The sequence below is a fragment of the Cinclus cinclus genome, chromosome 1 (assembly GCF_963662255.1).
Source record: "Cinclus cinclus chromosome 1, bCinCin1.1, whole genome shotgun sequence".
Taxonomy (NCBI): Eukaryota; Metazoa; Chordata; class Aves; order Passeriformes; family Cinclidae; genus Cinclus; species Cinclus cinclus.
In genome coordinates, this window is record NC_085046.1 from 125,342,863 (window position 1) to 125,362,931 (window position 20,069).

Genomic DNA, 20,069 nt, shown 5'->3' on the forward strand with positions numbered 1-20,069 from the left:
CCACCACTTCCTCTTACAAGCCACAGCACCCCATGCACTTATGTAGCACCTGGTGACAGTTGCTTACACGATGTGTTTGGTATATTTTAATTCTATTTGGGAACTGGACGTGTCACTGCTGTGCATTTCCCCTTCCTGTATGATGGGAAACAGCTGTGCTGCCTTGATGCCATCGATGGTTCACTCAGGCCATGAGGCTCTCCAGCCACCAACTTTCTGAAGGCAGATGCACAAAACTTTTCAGGGATCCCTAACTAATTTTAGACCACATTTCACTCTTGTTTTTTATCCAAGCCACAAACCAAAGCCATTTGGTTTAGGTACGTCCCCAGCCCAGTCTAGGTTATAGTGCAAAGATTCTCACATTCACCCTACCAAGGAGCTCTCTAGAATGCTCAATTTGTTCAGAGCTCAAAGCAGCAGAGCTCTGTTGCCTGAGCAGGCTCGGAGTAGCTGCTGCTACTCTTAATGGAGTAGCTGTGATGCTCCTAATCCCTCATTAGTCAGTTTTGTCCAGTGAGCATGTCAGTGCACTCCAGTGTATTAAACAGTGAAAGGATACCCTCAGGTCATTTGGAAAAAGGCAATTCATAAGCCTTGTCTTTATAATCTTGCATGGTGTGAGGTATTCTATGTGTGTATGGAGGCAGTCACTGCTCTTTTGAACTCACACCCTGAAAGAGTAAAAAAATGCATTGATACCACGTGCAACAAAAAAGTAACAGGTGCATATAATTAACTGCATAGTTTTCCTAAGGAATAGGGTTTTATGAGGCTTGTAATATTATTCAGTGGTCAAAGACCTGAAAAATTTGCTGCAAAGTATTGATCTCCTTCTGACTTGAGAAGCCCAAAGTGTAAGGACTCTCATCCAGTGAGCCTGCAGGGTTCATCGGTGTAAAACCTGGATCCCTTGACCATCGAAGGATCCTCTTTGCTCATCCTGTGCCACCCTACATTACAGAGGGGAAAGCAGGCTGGTATAGTGACCCATAGGATATTCTCTCCCTTTTCTCTTCACAGCTGGGCCTTCAGGAGTCCAGTGCACCTAAGCAGGGAAATGAAGAACCCTTTCCAAAGTGAAGGAGGAAGGATACCAAATGATCCTGGGTTTGCAAAACTATGTAGCAGCAAAATACTTTGTTGGCTTCCTCTTTCCTTTGCTTAAATCCCTCTTCAATCAGCTGACTTGCAGTTGATTCAAGAAATGGAACATGAACATATCTAATAGGCTGATACAGGATATCGTAATGTGGATGGTGCATCTCTTCACCACTTTATTAGCTGTATAAAAAGTTATATCAAAAGTTACTATAAATAGTCTAATTGTTCATATTCTTAAATGATAGTCTTAAATAATATATTCCTTGAATCAAAATCAATACCTAAATGCCTCTAGATACTCGCACTGAGCATGTGTTTTGGTTGTTTTAGTGATTAATCATCGTGTTTCAAGAAGAAACGTAGAAGTAGTAAAAAAAAAAACAAAAGCAGCATTTGGCTGGAACAAAAGAGAAAATCAAGGCTTGAAAATATGCCATCCTCACTTTGAATCTGTTCTTGGGAGACATTTAAAAGGACAGCATTTTGCAGATCAGCTTAAAAGAGGTTGGTAAACATAATTTCCTCCTACTCTCTGTAGAAGTGCATCAGGCTGTCTTAAATACTTTCTAACTAGTAATAGAGTCATACCCAGACTGCATTTTGAAATCAAAGTATTTTAAAATACTTTTAGAGACATAAACAAGTGTTCAATTAATGATAATGCCTACGGATACAAAATGCAGTAGTCCCAGAATGAGTAAAACTCCCCTGCTGTGAGTTCGCAAATGTCACCTTCTGCTCTGCATTTCCAAAGATTCTCTCTTCCTGGAGAAGAACTTGTCACATCATCAAGTGTATGGGGGAAGAAACACCAGAAGTTAAGGCCTGATCATGAAAACTCTGATGTGACTAATCACTTACATGAGTAATTCTATCCATTAATCGAAGTTTAGTTGGTTTCCCACACCCATTGCCCAGGAAGGACCATTCTCCTTCCATGAGTAGTAGAGGTAGGATGCTGCATACTTAAGAAGTCAGGTGTCCTGTTCCTTTCAGTTTCAGTTTAGGGATGTATCCTGAGGAATAGTGGAAAGGGGATAGGATGAAGGAATGGGGGTCAGCTAGGCTGTTTGAACTGTTCATGTGAAGAAATCTGATCATGCTCGTAAGTGACTTGCAGGATCCAGCTCCTAATTTCTGTTGAGTAAAATTCTATTTCCATCTAGTTATCTAATCCTTGTAAAGTCTCCAGGTACATGAAAGTGTAAGATCATTCCCCTGTGAAAATCTGTTAATATTTCTCAGAGGATATTGAAACTGAGCAGCTATCTAGGTTAAGGACAGGGGACTGTGAAAGCATCTTTGTCTTTCAGAAAGAAAAACAGCAAACAGGAAAAAAATTCTAAACTTGTGGAGTATTGAGATTATTTTCATTTTGAGTAATAATGTCAGAGCAATTGACCTGGTTTGTCATCAATCACCATATCATCTTTCATAAAGTTATATGATAATAAAGTATATGGATAATGTTTTTTTAAACCTTAGGTCTCATATCTAACTACTGCAATATATCTGACTGCATGATAAAAGTCAATCCTAATTAATGAGAAGGAAATGTACGCCCTCCTTCAGCATGTTATAGTCTCAGTAATATAAACACTTTGAAAAAATGTTTATTTTTGTCATTCAGAGACCATTTTTCTTAGAGTGGGTATGAAATAGAAAAGTGGTATACCAATTATCACCCAAAACAAATAATCCTCATCAAGCCAATCAAGTATTTTGTCCTTAGGAAGTAGTTGCTTTATCTTTGATTTCAACCCTTTGCACTTTGATCAAAACTGTACCTTTTGAAGTGTTCGCTACTCATAATAGCTAAAAGCTGGGTCATATGTCTACTCCAGTAAAACATACTGTGTATTTCAGACACCACAGATATGTTTATGGTTGCTTAAAGAAACTAGAGATTCCCACTAGGGTTGAAAAAAAGCTTTATTAAAAGATGTTCAAAGACTCAAATGAAACTAGTTGCCCAAGAGGGACAGGGAGACAAGAAAAAAGTGGGTCTGACATAGGCAGCCATCACTCCTAGTCATTGCATTCCCAGTGACTAAAGAGCTAATGACACCAGACTCAGGAAATTCAGTGCCTGCAAGCTTGATTAGGTAAGAGAGCAAGCCTAATCTGCATTTCATGAATGATTCAGGAATAACTTTAAGAACCTAACTTTATGGTAGAAGGGTGTTGACAGAATTTGGTACAAGTTCCATGCCTATCTTGTGACCTAGCTAATTATGAGTTTCTAAAAAAGTTATTGCACTTCTTCCATCCAGTTTCATAATTCGTTGTTTGTTTATTCTGCCAGCTAAGATCTAGCATTTTGTTAAACTTATGCTACCATGAAAACAGAAGCAGAAGCAAGAAATTAATGAAAGAGAAAACTGATTAAACCTGTTATTTCTGCAGTGCAGTGTAGGCAGACAGATATTTATGCCTCCATGGAGCCCCAGTATTATTACTGTATTCACAGAGATCAGTAAGAGGATTTTGACCTATATTAGTCTGAGTGATGAATAAATGTAAATGCAAACAAAGAAAAGTGATCAAATATCAAAAGATTAGGACATAATTATTTATATTCCTAATAATATTTTCTTTAAGATAGGGAAGAATGACAACTTACTGTTAAAAGGTGGTTCTTAGATGTATTATTTTTCAAAAAGAAATGGTTTGTGAATGTTGGCAGCATTGCAAAATGTCATTAAGGGAAAAGTGCATTAATAAGCACAACCTGCAGTGACACCATCAAGGTATCAGTCCTTCCTGAAGTCTGAAAACCCTTCAACATGTTCATTTTGCTTTAGCAGGGAAAACTTGCTGAGGCATATCCAAAGCTATGTATGTGAAGGTTCCAGCAGGGAGGTGTTGTGCTCAGGAGACAGATAATTGCCACACTTTTCAGGCCTCTCTGAATGCCTTCGTCCTTCAGTCACTGAAATGTGTGTGCAGAATTCATTCAGAAGGTACTATTAATGGTTGCCTCCCTGCACCTTACTTCAGGTGTCATACACCCCTCACTTTCTAACTGCCACAGCCTCCATCACTACTTCCCTCCTTCCCTAGCTAGGACCACACCACAGTGGTCTAGACTACCATGTGCCCTGAGTATAGGTTCCCATTTCATGTTCCATGTCTTAAAAATACAGAGCCTGGGATAACCAGGGCACTGTGAAACAGGCGTCACACACTGACAAGGAAAAAGTTCCTGCCAAAATAACATAGTGATAACCTACTGAATGGCTGAGTTATGGCAACTGGCTCCTTTCTTGTGGTTAGCAGATTAGGATTCTCCTAATCACAAATTCTCCTAATCTCCAAAACCACTCCTGTGGTTTCCTGGTTTTGTGTCCAACTGAATTTCTTTACTGCTTTGGACAGCAGTGTGGCTGAAAGCAAAGCATTTGGAGCTATTACATTCATTTTGCAATGGATAAAATAAAAGCAAACACAGAAATAAAAGTGATCTACAAAGTCATCCTCTGTACAATCAGAAAGAAGCACAAGGCTCATACATTAACTAAGAAGATTATTTTTACTTCCCATCAGTAAGAAATGAGCCACTGATTGGAAGAGCAATAGAGATGTGCTTGAGAGAATGAGGGCTCTCAGCCCTTTGAAGCAGTCAAGGGAATCTGGGTTAGAGAGTGTCATGTCACCACCAGTCATGCAGTCTGTGCTCAAGCAGCTTTGCACCGCACCAGCCTCATGAAGACTGTGACACAAGATCTCCGCAGACTTAAAAGGTTGAAAGTATCCTCAACAGCTTCAGCTCTTGCAAGGCTTTTCAAGATGTACACAAAACCTGCTGCAACAAGCCCAGTCTGGATGTGCAGAGCTGAAAAAAGTGGCACGCTGTGCAGTATTTCTGTTATAAATCCTCTATTCCAAGGGACTGAAACGCAACTGTAATTAATCACTGCAGGACGGAGCTGGGCAAGAAAACGTTCCAGATAAGCACATACTATTTTTCTTTCAACAAAACTGAAAATATTGCACGTGTGTGTGAAAGAAACACTGGGCAGATTACTCCAGAGCCTTGAAATTTCATTTTCCATGTTAATAAAAATAGATTTAACAGCAAAAACTGGCGTACCGTGAGATTTTGTAGCAATGGAATTTCACCAGATAAAAATGCTACGACCAAATTAGAGCCTGTCTACCTCTGTTCCCATGCCTCAATCAAAGGCCCTTTATTTAGCCCTTCCCCCACTTCTGCAGGGGTTTTTTTACACGCAAAAGCTAGGCTTTTTCTCATGACCATAAACTAAACCAGTGCCACAGAGTATCTTCACAGAGAGCCATTAATGGCCTTCTGTGAGTTTGAGCTTTAAAATGTGGTCCTGGAAATTCATACACCTTCAAAGCTATTTTATGGCTGCGGTCTGTGACTACTCTGAATCCTTCTGGTGTTCTGATAGAAGCTGTTCTGTCAACAGTGTCTGACAATATTTTTTGTTGTGCTTTTTTACACCTGTTTTCTCTGGTCATTTCTGTATTTCTTGCATCCAGACAACTTAGTTAAATCTCCTCTTACAACCACAGTATCAAGGATAAATAAGGGAAAAAACTATTCTGCAGGTGGTTCAAACCTGTTTCCCAAGGGGATGGCAGGTAGGAGTATATTTACCTGAGATTTTTTTCCTTAGTTGCTCTGGATAGTGAATATCTGTGGCAAGTTCACTGATGGCAAAATAACCATGAGACAAACATCACACAAGTGGTGTAAGCACAAGAATCACGTCTTTTGTTGTATGGCACAGTCCTAGGGTGACCAGGACAGGCACGTAAACAGGTGCTGTGCAAGAAGATGATGATTGACTTTGTGATTACTTATAGCAAGTAAAGATAGACCCTGGAACTGAAGCAACCATGGCCTCTGAGAAGTGCTGCACACTATGGACACGAGCATCTGTAACTGTGCAACAGCAAGTCTTCTGTCAGTGTTTATGTGCTCTTTGTTTCATTTCACAGGAATGAAATGTCACAAGTCATGTTCTTTATCCCTCTGTTTGGATAAAATTCAAGCTTTTTTTCAACAGATTTGCAACACCCAATGAAAACTCAGTGATTCATATTTTGTCTATTCAAATCAAATGGCTTGTTCTAGTTGGGACTCTATTACAATAGTGTCAATCTTTCTTAAGCCAAAAATATTTTAAGTGTTCATCTTTAAACATGTGTTGAAGAAAGCTTGGCATTTATAAATTTTAAAGGCATAATATGCATCTTATGTCTTTTTTCTTTCCAGTTTAATGTTCCTCGTCTGGATTTATTATGGTCTAGGCCATGGTTTCATCATCACCACACAGAAAGCAATAAAAAAGCAGCATACATTAGAAATAGAAATATTGAAATATGTCAGTTATACCATGAAAGCTCTTGAATACAGCAAGCCATACACAGAGGAGCAAACTAGAGAAAAAGTCAATGTCAGTAACAGCATTACTTTCTCATGGTAACTGACTGGAAATACTCTACACCAAGATTATTCTTTTTGGCCATAAAGATAAAACACTATCAGGACACTAACTTTCAACAGTTTCCCACTACTTGAAGGTATTTATCCCCTAAAACCAAAAATGAAGATACAAATGAAATTAATATGCTATCAAGTTCTAAAGGGTAACCATAGACTCAAGTAAGAAATCTCTTCTAAAACCACATAGCAGTACATTGCCCACTGTGTTGAGCTGATAACAGAATTGGTAAGTTAGTATTGAAAGTAACTTCTTTTTTCTGTCGCTCTTGGTCTTCTCATTTAGAAAATGCATGAGCTGGAGTAAGTGCTTCCCTGGAGTTTTGTCAAGAGCAGTGGAGTCTTGTTCTGAAATTTGATGACTTAAATCCAAAAAAAGTATAAAAAAACTAAGGTGAGAAAAAATACTATTTGATGCCCAAACAGTGAATCCCTTCCCCTCCCCTCCCCCCCATCTTACTGTCTTGCAGTCTCTTTATTATCACTCTAGACCAATATCTATAATATCATTTAGCATTAATTCAGGTCTATGGTGGCAATTCCTGAGGTGGGGTGGGGCCTGAGTTTCCTATCAGGAATTCATTAGAGTAAATAGGCTCATGTCCTCGCCCTGCATGAACACAGAGAGAGATTTAGCTCCTGCTTTCTTGCAGTGCACAAAAAATCTATTTATTCTATTACCCTTTCCCCCCAGAATCCCATTCAGACCCCTCAGAGAGTGAAACTCTCTAAGAGGTGGTCTCGTACCTTCCACTAGTACTACACTAATTTAACACCAGTTTCCAGGTTTTCATTTGAATATAGCAAAATGTTGTGGTGGGAGTAAATTACTCTCAGTAAAATTGAACATGATGAGGCATGTGAGGGCTTTTAAAAGGGCTTTGAATCATCTCAGTCATCTTCACACTTTCCTCACTGTTTGGCAAATGGTACAAGACGTCTCGTTTTTAAAGGTCTCTTGCATGCTGCCTGGTACTACTTGTGATTCAGCCTCCTTTTTGCAGACAGGTTTTCTTTCAACCTACACACCAGGGAGGCAGAGAAACAACTTCAATTCACTCAGTCTCTGAGATATGGAGTCTAGTGGTAATTTTCAGGAATGTGTTACTGCAGAAATCATAAAAACCCTCAGGTATATCACCAAGGATTTGCTTAATTTTGCTACAGAAAAAAACCAAAAACCCAAAGCCAGTCCCCAACCAAGTAATAAAAAAATCAACCATCCTGAATTTGCCTGTATTATTCTCTAGTTACTTTTCACATGCAGCAGTGGTGAAAATGATTGAACTAGTAACTCAAGAAATCACAACCATGAGGATGAGACCTGACTATTTAAGGTACAACAGCTTGACTCACAGTAGCAAAATGTAGTAGTAAATGAAACTTAATTTTTAAGTTTCTTTTTCTCTGTCAATATTTTTGCAAGTAAAATTCAAAAACAGACATCACTATATAGGGGCTAAATGTGTGGGACATTATATCAGTCCAAGCAATCAGCTCAGTAATGATCATAATGCTTTCACCTGTTTTAAGGAAAAAAAAAACAAAAACAGTTCACTCGATGCTTCTGGAAGTACCTATTTGTTTGATTGTGCTAATATTTTATTCTGGTTTTGCCAGATGGAGGTACAGAAATGCAATATTTTCAGAAGCTAATATGGGATGTGCCAGAGTGGGGACAGAGACACTGACTCCATGGTTTGTTGGAGTAAAAGACTTCTGCTAATCACAGGCAGGAGAGAGAGCTACAGCGTTTTAATGACAGGGATTGTATTTAAATTCAGAATGAAACACAACTGCTATTGCAATTTTCAAGAGAATAACACTCATAGTATTCTATTCTTTTACCAAAACTGACAATTACTGCATACCTATGTTTCTTGCTACTGTCAATGCAACTTTTCTTCTTTGACTTAGCACATAAAAGAAGATGTACGTTCCCATCCTGTCTACAGTTGTTCACCATATAATTGTAAATCTTATGTAGATGAGCACAGAATTCTACGGTTCTGCTTCTAGAAATGGAGTAATCAGGGAAAGAAATGAACAGCCCTACAGATTTCAGCTTGAAGAAAAGGACACTAAATAACTACAGATTTTTCTAGTGTTGTTAACTGCATTTGTTTTTAAAAGTCCTGATGTAATGGGCATTCATATAAATATGCCTCAGATATTTTGAAATTTTGTCACGTGTATTAGATCGTGAGTTGTGCTTTTGGGGTCCCTGTCCCAGGTTTTAATTCTTTTTATTGATCTGGGGGAGGGGGGGGGGCTATTATCTCCTTCAGGCAGTCTCTACCAAGTTCAGCCTCACAGTCAAATTAGGTTCTTTTGTCCTGTTTTGAAATGCAGTACATTTACATCCTAAAGACAACTATCCTGGGCTAATCTGCCAGTGAACAGATTCCCTACAGCCATTGTCTCTGGGGGTTGGGAAGGATGAATGAGAAGTTATTTATTTGCCAGGACTTATTCTACCTGAGCCTCTCATATGCACACTATGAGCCATAGCTTTCCACTGGCTATCAAGCAGAACAGAAGCAGGTGACTTACAGCTTTGTTGCAAAACTAATTACACAATATAAATTAAACTAATCTCTGTTCCAGATCCTGGACCAGGGCCATGCTTTGACATGGTCAAAACATGCTGATCCCTGAGATCAGTGAGACTCTGTGAGACTTGACAAAGCATTTTGGGGAAGAATGGAGGAACACCCCCCGAAAAAAAATCCAGGTCACTCTATTACTGACAGTTCACTTCCTTGACCCATGGTTGATTCAACACCTGCATCCAGACAGTCCCAAATAGCTCCAGGCTTTTGTCACCCAACAATTAATCCTTTAGGGAAATGTAACAACAAAAAACCTTAATATATGACAAGACTCCCAGTAGAATCACTCCTCAGGCATGGCCACAGTGGCTTCTACTTAGAGAAAAATGTATCACTGGCTGCAGAGAGATGAATTTTCCATCTCTCTGCTCTGTGAGAATTCCCTCAAGGGATTTCACAAATAACTGACTGGTCCTCTTGGGACCCTAGAGGACATAAAAGGAATGCCATAACCATGAACGTGTTTTTGCAGGATTTTAGTTGGAGAGAGGTCTGCTGCTCTTCACAGGTATTACTCAGATACAAGCTCTAACAGGATGTCTATGATACTTAGATACAAGCCCTAACAGGAACTGATGCCCAGCCATGAATTCATGCATCAGGCACTATAAATCATATGAGCAAAGACATTATCCTGACATGAAGGTCTGCCAATATTTTAGATCAGGATCCGAGAAAATTGCCTTTCAACATATATTACAGGCTGGCTGTTCCCTTAAAGATTGGTAGTAGCCAAGGACCTTCTGTAAGAAAAAAGAAGCTACTTCTCATCTCTCAGAAGACATCAAATATTTATTGAAATCTTCATTTATTTAGCCACCCACAGGGAACCACATGCAAGAGATCTTAGCTGCTGGATTGACCTGGACTATTTAATGAGATGTATAATGATTCCATTGCAGCAAGCAGAGCCTGGCAGGACAAATGCAAGCAGTCACTGCATTAAGATCTCTCATCTTCTACAAAACCAGCTGTGGGGGAAAATGGTAATATTAGATGAAGGAAACAAATCTCAGCATGCAGAATCAGCATATGGTGGCACCAAATATCAGATGCCAAAAGAAGAACTAATGCTATTTCCTGGCCTATTTCATGCCATAGTTTTTTCTGTGTGAGACATAGGAACCATGCATATTTTATGGTGGGGGGTAGCAACAAATTTGTTATTGCTCACAATAAAAAGTATTTATTCTCTCCTATATTTGCTGTTAATTATATCTGTGCAAAGCAAGTGTAATTTGCTCACAAAACAGACATTTTAAGAATTTTTTTGCAAATAATGTTTGTTCAAGGGTTACATGACAGTGAAGGAATAAATCCCGTTCCAAAACTTTTTCCAAAAGCAGCAGGGAGTATTAGAGGGCCATCATGCTTGTCATGACATAAAACTGGAAGTTGTGCCCCCTGCTCAGAAAACAGGTTTGCACCACGTCCACACCTGGAGACACTGTGGGGAAACTAAGTGCAATTATAATCTCTTGGACTTCTTTATTGTACCAAGGGACAAAGCTTTCAGAATACAGGTATAGAGGATGCTTTGCCTACTTTCTGTTTTTTTTTTTTTTTAAGTTAGCTTTCTTAGGAGGAATATTTGTCCCAGTTCTGCACATACCTTCACTCCAAAGTTTTCACCTATCCAGACATGAGAATGGCTGTTCCCTCTAAGCGTCCTCATTTGCAGAGTCAGAGGTGCTCTGCAATATCATACCTTACACAAGCTATAATGATACTTTTCCGACCTTGAGGGCTTTTAAAACATAGGCACTGTTTTTAAGTACTTAAGTCTGACTGCTCTTTATATTCACCCATAAAGATGGCCTATGTCATGCAGATATCTTGGAAGAAGTGCATATGAATGAGGGGGGTGGATGTGGGAAGGTCAACTGCTTTACAGCTCAGGTCAAAGAGACATTTTAGTGAATGGGAAGGGCTAGGTTAAAGAAAGTTCACAGTCTGGTATGAGGAAGAGACCAGTATCCCTGAGAGAGCCACATATGGTTAGGATAAGCAATTAATAGGGATTTCCAAGATAAAAATGGGTTTATGTTTCAGAAAAAATAAAAAAAAAAGTCTTTTTTTTATATCCGCTTTGATAATGAGTTTCATTGAGGAACACTTCTAATACAGAGATAGGTCACTGAGAATTAATGGAGAAGATGAATTCTCATGTGGGCTATATCCTTTAAATGCTCTCCCATTGTGTGAACAACCTCAGGGCACACTGTCTAACATGGATGAACTTTCCCACTCTCTCTGATCTTACACTCTACTGAAAAAAACGTGTTTTTAATGACCAGAAAGTTAATCTTCAAAGCACAGTAGTAAACTAGTCTGTAGTTCATGCCTAACCCATTGGAAGCTGGTGGACTTTCCAAAGGAAGAGCATCAGATGTAGAGTAGGAATATCCCCACTGGAGGACATTCACTCTCCAACCTCTCAGTGCAGACCAGTCTTTGCTCTTCCCTGCTGAGCTGCTGCCCCAGTGCCAGGCCCCTTCTCTATCACCTGCACGCCCCCTTCCAAATCTGTAGCTCCTGAACTCCCTGTAATCACCTCTGGGAGCATCATGTAGATTAGGGACAAGAATTTATCAAATCCCAGTATTGAGCCATGTGAGGATTGCTTTTTCCCAGGCCAGATCCTACCAGTGTATAATAGCCACTTCATCTTGGCCACGGGGTAATGGGGATGACTGCAGTTAAGGGTCAAGAGCATTCTTGCTCCTTTTGAACACAACTCCTGAGAAAGCCTCTCTCACACTGGGCTGTCACCTCCTAGAGGCACAGGCAATACAGAGGGTAAAAGTGTGCCTTGTACATTCTTTTCCTTGCATGGCTCTGTAAGCCAAGCCACAGTGATTTATATTTTCTTCTTAGGCCTGTGCAGTTTCATCATAATAACTTTTCAAGAAGCATTGCTGGAGAGATATTATTTCTTCTTCAGTAGAAACTGAAAAATACTTCCATTGTATGAAAGACTTTTGCAAGTACTTTTAATCAGATTTTTTCCTTGACACACACTTAAAACTCCAAGTCAATTCCTTCAGCAGAATAACACCACTGTAGCCTTGCTGTCATGTTACATTCACTGTGCGTATCTCCATGGACATTTTACAAACAAACAAAAAGCTACTCTGCTAATATCTGTCTGTCTGCAGTGGAATTTAGAAGTCCACTTAAGAGGCAAGATTAGAAAGTACTTTTAAAACACATTTCTCTGAGTTCTTGTGGGGGTTTTTCCTGTATTGAAAAAAAAATCTTAGAAGATAGGTGGGGTGAAATAAGATAAATATATACTAGAATACTATCACTAACATCATGAAGCAGTCAATAAGAGGGTTATAAAGAGTTCTGTTGTCATGCAACCATCAGGAACTAATGGTGCAAACCTACCAAAATTAGTTTTCCTAGTTAATGTGTTCTCTGTGCAGTCTAGATAATAATTCCTAGCTCAAAGTTTGTTGGCAACATAGGAATATCCTTCTGGAATAACAGTCTTTCTTGAGATGTCTGTATAACATTTGCTTGGAAAAAATTTCTTGTCAAAATTTCTTGATTTTCAGTCCTGTGTCAGAAATCCTCTTGGGTTTAAGAGTCTAGTGATACTCAATGTGATGTGTTACCTATTGTACAAACCAGATGACTCAAATCAAAGACCAAACCATGGCATATTTCTAGAAATACTAGAAAAACTATTTCTAGAATGTTTAGATTAGGCCACCTAAATCTTAATATATCTTTATATGGTCTTGACTTTGAATTACGTATTTGGAAAAAAAAATATACAGACTCCGTGGCCACTTTTTAAAGCAGTAAAGTGGACAAGAGAATACAATGTATCATTGGTAAAGCATGGTTGCAAATCTGGCTTCCCTTCTTGAGGAACTCAGAAAGACAAGCCCAGACTTTCTATTCTCCTTGCACTTTTACAGCACAAATACATAGAGAAAGCAATTACACTGACAGAATATTTCTAAGGTTGCAAATTAGGGGAAGAGTGGCATGAGGCATTCCTGTTAGTAACACACAAGAGACAGAATTTTTTCTGATTTTGTGCGTAAAGGGGTTAGAAAGTTGTTCAATCCATGCATTTCTGAGAATAGGAAGCTCTTGATGCATGCTTTTCACAGTAGAGAAGAGGGATGCACACATACTCATGGAACTGACCTCCAGGAGCCTCTTCTTTGTCCTGCTCTCACACGAACACAAAAGGTTTCAGGGATTCTGAAAACTTGTTCTTTTCAAGGGGCTGGTCATGCTGTGCCTGATGCACCCCAGGACAGGACTGGCCCTCCTGGCTGACAGGGCACTGCTGACCCACATTCAACTTGCCATGGACCAGGACCCCTAGGTCACTTTCCCCAGCATCACATTCCCAGTCTGTCTGTACATCCAGGGTTGCCCCATCCCAGGTGCAGAATCCATCACTTTCCCTTGTTGAACTTCACGTGGTTGGTGATTGCCCAGCTCTGATTTATTGAGGTCTCTCTGCAGGGCCTCTCTGCCTTCGAGGGAGTCAACAGCTCCTCCCAGTTTTGTATCTGCAAACTTGCCCAGTGTCCCTTCAAGTCCTGTATCCAAGTCATTCATGAAGATGTTGAAGAGCACAGGGCCCAGGATGGAGCCCTGTGGAACCCCACCAGTGACAGGTCCCCAGTCTGATGTCACCCCATTCCCTGCAACCCTTTGTGCCTGACCTGTGAGCCAGTTGCTCACCCATCACATGATGTGTTTATCCAGCTGTGAGCTGGGCATTTCATCCAGAAGGATTCTGTGAGACAGCACTGAAAGCTTTGCTGAAATCCAAAAAGATAACTGGCTTCCCTTGATCAGCTAGGTGGGTTACCTTGTCATAAAAGGAAATAAAGTTTAACAAGCAGCATTTTCCTCTCATGGAGCTGTTCTGGCTGTGATCAATGACTGCATTCTCTTTCAGGTGTATTTCAGTACCTCCCAGAATAATCTTCTCCATAATGTTACCAGGCACTGAAGGGAGACTGACAGGCCTGGAGTGTCCAGAGTCCTCCTTCTTGCCCTTCTCAGAAACTTGGGCAAGGTTAGTCAGTTTCCAATCAGCTGGGACCTTTCTGGATTGCTAAAACCACTCAAAAATCATCAAGAGAAGTTTTGTAATGACATCAGCCAGCTCTTAGAGGATTGTCAGATGAATGCCATTAGGCCCCATGGATTTGTAGGTATCCAGCTGGACCAGCAGCTTCAGGGTCAACAGGGAGTTGATCATTCTTGCAGTCATGGTCCTCCAGGTCAGGGCACTGAGACTCACTTGTCTGTCATCTGTGTTAAAGACAGAGATAAAGGAGTTAAACACATCTGTTTTATCTATGTTTCTGTTTTTAAGGTGACCATCCTCACCCTGAAAAGGGCTGATGTTGTGTTTATACTGCCTTTTGCCATTAATATATTTGAAAAAATTGTTTTTATTGTCCCCCACATTTCTGACCAGTTTTATCTCCAGCTGAACTCTGGCCACATTAATTTCTCCCTACAGTGGCAAGCAGCATCTTTGTATTCTTCCCATGTCCACTGGGCATACACCTTTCTTTTTCACCTTATTTTCAAGTGAAGATTCCTGTTCTGTCTCTCCAGCTTGATTTCTGACATTTGGGAATTTCCTGCTCCCCTGCTCTTAGGAGGTGATTTAAAAAATGACCAGCACTGATGAAAAAACCTGAAGTCTCTGCTTACAGAAAGTCATGGGGCTTTCAGAAACAGCAACAATGTACCGTTCTTAGGTAGAACCATCCACCTCACCCAGGCAGATTTCACAGAATATTCTGAGTTGGAAGGGATCCACAAGGATCATTGACTCCAACCATTAAGTGAATGGCCCATAGGGGGGTCAGACCACAGCCCTGGTGTTATTACTCTGCTCTAACCAGCTGAACTAACATTACACCCAGATCACTTAGAATCTCCCACAAAACTGGGAAAGGGAAGATTGTAGGCTGGCTTTTCCACAGGAGAACAGAATATCATATGACTTAGTGAGCTCTAAGAACATGTGAGGACATATCAGATAATAATGGCATATTTGAATATTTCCATGAGAACATCTCATCCCAGGTGATTCAGAATCCTTCCTTTGGGGAATGAAATGTCTGAGCCCGTTACAGAATGGAAGAAAAAGAGCACTAAAGCAAAGCAGTGAGTAAGTAAGCCCATTTTTGTCAACCTAAAACAAACTGAAAAAGATGGTTTTATTTTCTGCAGTGAATTTCATTTGGATGAGAAATTAAGGGAAACCAGAAGCCTCTTCAAAAAATAAAATTGACAAAAGGGAAATATTTGTCTTTTAAGTGCTTCAGTTTATTATTTTAAAAAGTTTTATAAATTGTGAGATTTTGCATAGCTGTTAATTCACTGCATCCTGCTGCTCTTTACTTCCTGAGCTAGTTCTATTGCTGGATTAAACAGAAAAATATCTTAGAAGCAGCACTGCTTTGCATAGTGAGTCACAAGATGGAATAGCTAAAAAGAACTCCACAATTTATTCCTGATCCTAAATGGGATCTATCTTGGATGCTTTGATGAAACTGCTCCTGGAAATCTTCTCTTGTGAGCCATCATTGACACTTATCATCTTCTTGTGTATTTCCCTTGATGTTATTACGAGCAATAATCAGTGAACTAGGGAATGAAATGCACATTTGAGGGAATCGAGGACATGCAGAGCATTTCAAGGTGACTTTTGCTTACTGAATGAACTGATTCCACATAACAGCAAAAATATCATGTGATTTTTAGATAGAGTTGGCAGTTCAAAGTGCAGTGTCTTCAGTTATAGGAGATATAGAAAGCAACAGGTCAAGAAGAGAACAGAATGATTCAGTAAGACACCCTTGGAAGCAACAGAATTAATATCATTCTGTCTCTCTAGATCAGGGAATCATAGTATCATAGAATAGTTTGGGTTGGAAAAGACCTTAAAATCTTCCATTTCCAACCCTCCTGTCCTAGGCACAGGCACCTTCCTCTAGATCTGGTTACTCAGGACCCCATCCAAACTGGTGTTGAACAATTCCAGGGAGGGGGCTCCCACACCTTCTCTGGGCACTCTGTTCCAGTGCCTCACCACTCCATACTAAAGAATTTCTTCCTAACATCTAATCCAAACCTACCCTCTTTTAGTTTGAAGTCATCCACCCCTTTCCTATCCCCACATACCCTTTAGGTACAGGAAGGCCGATAATCTCAGATAGTCACAGAAGAGTGATTAGAGATGGACTTGCATTGATTATCCATCTGTTAGGACGTTTAAAGGGAAAAAAGCCCCTCAAAATTACCTAACAACTCAATTAAAATAATTCTGGGTAGTAAGATTGATTAAGAAGAGCTTTCTTGTTATAAATGTTGCAAAAACATCCAATGCACTTATTAGGGTAGCTCTCAATACACAGCAGAGTATCAAGATGCATTAAAAACATCATCCTTTCGGGCTATATGTTTCCTTATGTCACTAATTCTTAATCTATTTTGAATCTACCCACTCACTGTCAGAATGCAATTCTTCTTCAGTCAGCTTCCCATTTATAAGATGATGTCCTGAGAGCTGACATCAATGGAAAATGCAAGCATTCACTACTTTGCCAGATTTAGCTGCACACTGCTCCACAGCCTCATAGAAAATATATTTTCCACTACAGTTGTTTCACTCAGTAGCTGGCATATATTATACTATAAAACTCCTAGAATGTCAGATTTTAGTCCTGGGATAAATTCTATATCCTTAAGAAAGAAACAATGAATAGTGACTCTGCAAACAACTGAGTAATAAAAAATGAAGTGTGGATAACTTTCTTATTTGACATACATGAGAACTGAGTAAACTACCCAAATTAGAAGTGAGGAATAAACACTGCTAGAGTGGGTTCAACTTTAATATAACCTTTGACTCCAAGTTTATAAACCCTTTTGTGTTTCCTGTAAAAAGTCCAACAAGTTTCCAAATAAACTCCTCTGCTGACCACACTTTTACCTCATGCTCTTTACCAGACTTCAGAAAGTTTTAAAAAATTTTCAGATATCCCCATTCCCCAAACATCCTTCCTTCCACCTCACAAAGATTATTTTATATCCATCTACACTTATTTTGTCAGGAAGCAGCATAAATGCACATTGCAGATGTGGTGTTCCTTATTTTAGCCAGGGCCTCCAGTGGGGATGAACGTGTGAACTGGAGCAGAGTCCCAGGAGATGGCTGTTTGCAGTTTGCCAAGCAGGGCTGTGTGCAGCACGGATGATTCACCCTGCCAATGCCGACTGCTTCCAAACTCGGGACAGGAGTCAGAAACGGCATGGTGGAGGAGCAGTTAAAGATAATATTCTTCTCTTTGATACAATATCTTCATATGGAACTGAATCACTCACAGTTGTGCAGATGAAGTGTTTGGTTCAAGCTCATTTTCTAAAGGATTTTTTAAAAATTATTTTCTTTCTTTTTTTTTTTTTTTTTTTTTTTTTTTTAGTTTTTACAAGGACCTGTTTTCACTGTAAACAGTGAAATTGTCTAGCTATTTGTCTAAATATTCAAAGACTCACGGTGAGGAAAGAGATCATTTCATGTGCATGATTGCAGACAGTAACCAATGTGGACTTGTGGTCCATTTGTAGCCACATCATTTTGCAACTGCTGAGAAAATCTTCTGTATATAACCCTGAAGTCACCACCTTGAATGGTTAACCATTTGATTGCATATAACATCCACTGAGAGAACTCACCTGGAACTTCATTGGTTCCTAACTCTTATTTTATTGGATTTTAAATACCAGATCCCTTTGAAGATTGCAGACCCCCTGGATTCATGTTACCAGAAGGGCAGTAAAAGTCTGGCCATAATCTCTCATGACAGCTCCATCCATTGAAGCAGTGACACCACGAATCACAAGAATGAAACCTGTATGTGCAAGAAGCTGAGTTTTCTTGGCAGCTGGCCCACTGAGCTAAAACTGACCTCTGGAAGATGTCCAGAAAACTTGATTTCTTAGCAACAGTATAAAATAGCTGTGATTATTCTGTCTTTCCTTCCTGAAACACAGCCATTTGCAGTGCAGACTGAAAATGCAAAATCCAGATCTAGGTTTAAGGAAGTTTTCAATCACTATTGAAAGACCCAGTTGTCAGGACACCTCAGCCCTGAGCTGCATACATAACTCCATGCATTGCTTCACATGCAATACATGGGAAAGTTAGGCTCTAGACATACGACATCCCCAAATCTAGCAAGCTGGGCACATCTTAACCAACAGAAACTGGTGAGATTTAGATCACATCTCTATCCTGCATGGAATCCCCTACTCCAGTATTGGTTTCAAACCACCAGATTTCACCTAGATGTGAGTCTCCTCTGCCAGACCTTCTCACCAAGTATGGCTTAAACATTGGCCCTATTCCAATGGTGGACTGAGCTAGGTATTTATGTAAAAAAGTACAGCTAGTCATTCCTGTGCTGTAGGAGGCTGAATCAATGTTTTCCACGCCCAAATTACTTTGCCAAAGGTAGTCAGGTTGAAAAGATTCTTTTCAGTCACTGTTGTGGAAGCTATATCCATCCTTTTAGACGTATTAAACATTCACTGTGCCCTAGAAAAAAATACATGAGTGAACATGTCGCTATAGCTCACAGTTTTCTTAAGATTCTCATCTGGGAGAAAAGAAGAATCTTACTTTCTGCACTCTCTTCCAATTCAAAATTTAAATATTTGAAAAGAAATACTCTCTTCCACAAGAAGCCTATGGTTTAGCCCCTTAGTGTTCTCATATTGCTCTTCTTTCCTTCCTCTGACCTAATAAATATTTAATTTTTCCCTGGAAATTGGGAGTTGAGAGAATTCCCCTCCAGTCTATTATCAGGTACTCTCTTAGAAAATGTAACATGGGCCTTGTTCCCCCTTCTGTGAATGCTTAAACCATTAAATGTCATTAGGGCACAGACCTGAGGCACTGCAACTACCAGCAACTTAATATATTTTGTGAAGTCCCTTTTCTAATAGATGTGGTCTAAACTGCTTCTGAGATGAGAAAGAACCTCACCTTCAAAGCCTGAGTGAGCTATGCATCATCTGGCTCCTTAGAATGGAATATTGAGGAATTTCCAACATACTTAAAAGTAAAACTTTTTTTGCTGATTTTGCTAATGAGAACATAAGTGACTGTGGACTTGGACAACTCTAAGGCAAAGCAAAGTGTTGCCTTTTGAATACTTAGCTAGCAAAAACTGCTAAAGCCAAAGTCCCAGTGAATTTCTTTTGTGCTTTTCAGACCGAGGGTCCTAAATCCTTAGGATCTCTTATGCTCAGCATTGCAATGACATGCTGGAGACTCAGTGCAAGGGAGAGCATCCCTGGTGTCATTTCTCCCTGGAACTTGCCCAGATTGCTCTGAGCTGTCAACGCCTTCACCTCCACAGTAAAGCACATGTTATGAGGTAGGGCAGATGTGTGGGGTTGTCCCTCCCTGGCTGTGTGGGGCAGACTGGCTGGACACCCTGCAGGCACTCCTCTGAGCCTGGCAAACAGTACCAGGAGGAGCCACTGTAGCCCAGTGACATCCAAAGAAACATTGACTTGAGGAGTTTAACTAGCAGATTCATACTCTGTCATGATCGTATTACAAGAGAAAATCAGAAAATAGCAGAGCTTTTTTTGATCCTGCTGCCAAAGGAAGAGATGGGATATGTAGCAGCAGAAAGCTGCTGGTTTTGTCAATAGGAGCACAGCCAGGAAGAGTCAGAAGTTGCACAGGACATTAGGGCTCTAGGTTGCTGCTTACTTTGGCTTTAACTTTTCAGACTTGTTGCATGCCATTAGAGAGGTACTCTGAAAATTTGTCCCCAGAAATGCAACAGTGAGAAGATTAC